Below are 5,698 nucleotides of genomic sequence, written 5' to 3' on the forward strand. Positions count from 1 at the left end.
CTCTCTCTCTCTCTCTCTCTCTCTCTCTCTCTCTCTCTCTCTCCCTGCCTATAATTCTGAATCTTGTGAGGAACCACTCTAGAGTCCTGCCTGCCTTCCTGCCTCCAAGCTTCCTACAGGAAAGATCATGAATGAACCCTTTGAAACTGTAAACACGCCCCCAGTTCAATGCCTTCTTCTGTAACTTGCCTTCACCATCACAATAATAGAATGACTGAGACATGAGTTAAGTGAACATCCATGAAGTTGAAATGGAGTCACCAGTGACCGTCCCCATGAACCCTCAGGAAGCTGGCTAAGTCGCCTCTGAGAAGCCAATCTTGTACGATCCCCTGGAGAAATGTCTAGATAACCAGAAAGTAACTGATATGTTATATTAGGCAGAGGTTTTATAATACATAAAATGTCCTGAAATATTAGAAAGGTAAAACTAAAGAACGGAGTCAATCATGATTGAAATGATTTGTTTTTTTTCTGTGTGTGTGGTAGGGGCAATAGAAATGTGTACATGTGTTCACTTGTGCATGTGCATGTGAAAGCCAGAGGCTGGCTTAGTATCTTTCCTCTAGCACTTTCCACCTTATCATTCGAGATGAAATCTTCGTGTGAATCTAGGCCCTCCAGCTCACCTCTGACTTTGCCTAATAGTGAGGTTACAAGAACTGGTCACTACATCGAGCTTTCACACAGGTCCCATGATTCAAACTCGGGGCTTCATAAATCTACAACAGGCATATCTATTACACTGAACCGTCTTCCCGTTTTCATAAATTATTTTCCATAACTCACTGAGCTACACTCCACTTGGCGACCTAAGGAATTCAGAATCTGTCCCTTTACCAGAGCATTAATAATTCATCAATGCTTACCAATATTTCCATTTAGGGCTTATGAACAGTTCTGGGTTGCCCGCTCTTCACAGTCTAGGCAGAGTAAGAACAACAGCAACAAAAAATCCACCTTCTAAAAACTCAACTGATCCTACAAAGAAGATAGATTCTAAGTGCAACACTCAAGCTGGGTCTGGCTCCCTAGGAGGCATCAGAATTGAAGATACAGCTAAGATGGTTTTAACCCCATGGATCTCCAGCAAGTTTGTACTGCTGCTGAAATGTACACAGGAAGGAAGCTTACCAGGATGGTTACAAGCAAAGCCCACATAGGTTTCACTTCAACCCCACAGATGGCTTTCATCTCCCTCTTTGTTTGGCCCCCTCAACACCAGGAACTTGTGCGGTGTCTTTTCAATGTCTAACCTGTGCCCACACCTTGAAGGTGTCTGTTCCTCACCCACTCTCTGCTACCCTTGTGTTCCCATGGGTGAATACTACCTCTTCTGCCACAGAGGATGAGTCCCAGGGCCTCTTAAATAACCACCTCCTGTCTAAATCACACATTAGACCTCCAACACCAGAACATAATTTTCTGGAAGTGTCCATTATTCCACTAGCCAACAATGGAAGCTTTCCTCCAGATTCTGCATCTTTAAGGACCAAACCTCATGTTGCCACTTCCTGCATATCTTTTATTTTCCCTTTGGATTTTTGTTTGTTTTTTGGTTTTTGGTTTTTGGTTTTTGTTTGGTTGGTTTTTTGGGTTTTTTGGTTTTTGGTTTTTGTTTTGTTTTGTTTTGTTTTTTGGTGCTCTCTCATGTGGCCTGGGTTACCTTGAAAGCATGTAGCTGAGGATGACCTTAAACCTCCTAATCCTGCTGCCTTCACCACCCAAGTCTAGGATTAGGCTATCTGGTTCCATCCATCCTTGGTTGTCTCTTCACTAAGCCCAACTGTGTGTCTTTGGCACTATCTTAATCCATACCCGGAATCCTTGCCTACAAATATTTCCATTTAGGTTGTGTAATATACTAACTGGCTTTTGTTTCTAGCCTTCCAATCTTTCTCTGCACCACTAAAGCTTCTCCAGTGTTACTTCACAGTACAAAACACAAACTAGATGCACTTAGTATAGTATCTGACATGCTCCAAATGACAAGTTCTTTGCAAGTTTTGTCTCTCATGGCTTAGTTTCCAAATTCCTCCATGATAGCTGCCGTAATTCTGGTGTGAAAGCCATACATATTTTTCCTTCACGATAAAAAATGTTTAGATCACTTCAGTTTTGCCTGGTAGCCCTTAAATGTTATGATTCTGCCCAAGCATGACCTCGCCAGGTAGATGACTTTGATCTGCTCCTGGATATAATTTCCATGCCTGTGAGTTTTTGATTAAAGTTTACCTTGAGTTATGTCTCCAGCTCACCAGCACAGTTCGGATACATAAGAGGTACTCAATGGTTGATTAAAAATTAGTAAATAAAGAGATTGACACATGGGGGGTCTCAGTGTTCTGATATAATTCAGGAAGGGCAGGAAAGGCATCTTCCTCAGGTCATGATTCTCACACAGCAGAAGCTCCTGCCAGGGCAAACCCCTGGCATACGAAGACACTTTGTTTTCCTCCTCAGGCACACGGTTGTAGGAGAGTCACAGTAATGGTGCTCATAATCTGTAGAGGGAACACAAGCTGTTTTAGGGCAGAAATTCTCAAGCTTCCTGTACAAAAATCTATAGCATCCAGTAGGATCAAGAACCCACAGACTCACTGTTGATGAAGGCATTGATGCCTTTCTTCTGTGCCAAAGTTTTCCTCTTAGTCTGTCTTTCCTGTTTACAGCCTTCAGGAGCTGGGTATACATGAAAGTATTTGTGTTGTAATTTGAAGGATGAGAATCTTCAAGTACTCCTATAGGACCAACATATCATGGAACCTGTATACATACTACTAGAGCTCTGTCATAGAGCTGCTCAATGCTGCTGCTTTGAAACAAATATTTTAAGACTTTGTGCTTTCATCCTCCCAGGACAGAATTCTGTTGAGACTATAATACAATAGCTTGTTTCCCACAAATAGTAAAACATTTGAAGAACTACAGTATGTCCTAAAGATTCAAAAATCTATATATACTTCCCAGGCTTACAATCCCATGTTTTGTAATGTATGTGTCATAAGAGAATGATATTGTAGATCTAATTTTCTAATTTCATGAGTAAAAGACTCAGAATGTCAGGGGCCATGTAAGGTGGAGATTTCCTAACCAGAAAAACAACTTGCACCTTACTCAAGATTGAATGTAGCTTCCTGCTTGCCTCTTATTTGGAGGGAAAGAAAAGTTTATATCAAGTGCAGGGGCTGTGGGTGCCCTCTGCAGTCTGGCATGAACAACCAGCAGAAGCCACCAACTTCATAATTCAGACAGCAGATGTCTCTGAGGTGACCTGTATTAGCCTCATAGCCTCAGAGTAGCTTTCTGGGCTCTGCCTATAAGATGTGACAACCAATACCAGAGCTGAATGCAAGGTCTACCCATCCCATGTCCTCCTAACTTGGCCTCAGCTCCATTTCCACAGACCAGTTTGGTGCCATTCTGTCCACACCCTGAAAGGGACATGACCAGAACTATGGTCTCAGTAGAGGTACTTCACAGACACCCATTTCTGCACAGTTCAAGGTTAGGGTGAAAACATTACTTGTGTGGCTCTCCCTTTAACACCCTTCCACTCCACACTGGTTATTAGAAGCATCCTCAGGGAAGTTGAACTCATCCGAAATAAGAAGATGGATGCTGAATAAGGCTTACCTGCCATGGCTTGAGAAATCAAGAGGATAACAAGGATGAGAAGGTAAAGTAATTTCATGGCACCCACTTCAGTGGAAAATGCCTTGAAGCCCCTGGAAGGAACAATGGTGATGTTGAGCAGAATATAAGGTTCTCTTTGACAGGATTAATCATCACGTGGTAGGGAGGACTCTGCTGTGTCGAGACTGCAGGTTAAAATATGCAACAACGGATAACCATGAACTGGACAATGTCTAGCACTGGATGCGTAGCTGAGGGTGTTTCTCCTGTTAGCATCTAGTGGATCAAGGGTTAGGAAAGAACAGAAACAAAGATAGTAAAAGTGAAAAATGACAAAATTGGTGATCTGTTTTAGAAAAGCCTCTGATGTTTGTGGAGCTGTTTTGAGATGCCCTCACTTAAGAATTATGACCTTCTGCCTCAACTCAAACATCTTATTTTCACAGTAATCAAGAGTTATTACCCAAATGCCTAAAGAGAATAAAACCTTTGCCTACCTCTTAAGATTTTCCTTATGGGATCTCTTCTCTCTTAGGATACAGTTGTTCGTATCTCCAGAAATACGTGACACCCACCCCATACCCAACTGCTGCTGCCTCCTTTTCCATTCGTTCTTGTGAAGGCTGGCCCTACCCCACATGGACCAATGAGAGCTGTCACATACTTCTGGAAGAACCCTGCTGATTCAGGTTTCTCTTCAGAGGATGGTGGAGTCACATGACTGACTGATAGAATCTTATGTTCTTGGCTCTTGCACTGCTAAGCCTAACACAATACTTGGGTTTATGAAATCTGAGGGGCTTTCCTCAATGAATCATTGTAAGAAGTGTCTTGGGAAGTGGCCGATTCAAAATTTTGTGTCTTTTCCTCTTCTCCCTTGATTATGTACTTTCTTCATTTATATACTAGGACCAGTTACAAGGAACATATTATGATTATTGGGATTTTCTTACAGGTAAAAAGAAATTAGTCTTATCATACTGAGGCACTGACACTAACCCAAAGGAATTGAAGGCAATGAATTTAGAAGTACTAATATGGTGATAAAACTTGTGCATGGTGAAACCAAAACTACATTGCAGTGTGCCTCTGGACTCTGAGCACTTCACTGAACTAGATAGTATACTATTATCTCACAAGGCTTGGCTATTAGCTGCAAGCTCTTAGCATTAACAACTCTCTGTAGACTAGTGACAGCTTAGAAAAACAGCCATCTTTAATTCAGAACAAAGTGACTTTAGAAACCAACTCTACTCTTCCCGATAAGTGTTGCTGTTTGAAAACACCATTGTTCATAAAATGTTTAGATCAAAACCATAAAGTTTATTTTTTTAGCCACTTAACTATTTCTGACTTTATTTAGATTAGGATAAAGATCAGTGCAGAAAATCTAAGAAATTAAAGCTATTTAGAGTCTTCAAAAGTTTTTAAAAGAAGAACAAGTCCTGAGGTCAAAAACAAGCAAACAAACAAACTGGGTAATAAAATAAAAATGCATTAAACATATTTGTGAACTTAAGGGACAAAATGCAGTGTATAAATGTTTTGAATTTTCAAAGCATTATTCATTCTTTAAAAAGTATTAATTTTAAAAGGAAACACGAATAAAGATATCCCCCCCAACAAACCAAAGCTGGGAGGACTTGTCACACAAGATGTGCTAAAATGTAAATAAAGAAAATATCCAATCAAAACAAAACAAAACAAAACAAAAAAACATTGTTTCAGAGTAAGCCACCACCCATGCTCACAGATAGTCTCTTTTCACTATTCTGTTGTCACAACACAGCCAGCATAATATCACCTGGACACTGGTTCTATACTTTTTGGATTTTGGATTCTATAGCCATCATAGCTATGTGGAAAACGAAGCTCTTACTTCATTTAAAAAAAAAAAAAAAAAAAAAAAAAGGAAAAGAAAAAAGAAGAGGGAGCTCTATCTTTGCTGAGCTCTGCTGATGTGGAGTGCCGTTTTGGTCTCTTTTCTCTTTTCTTGATCTTGTGGTTTAAAATCAATATGGCAAGGTTAAATGTTCTTCTCATTGTTCTCTTTGGGCCCAAG

Source organism: Mus pahari, chromosome 19 (genome assembly GCF_900095145.1).
Source record: "Mus pahari chromosome 19, PAHARI_EIJ_v1.1, whole genome shotgun sequence".
Taxonomy (NCBI): Eukaryota; Metazoa; Chordata; class Mammalia; order Rodentia; family Muridae; genus Mus; species Mus pahari.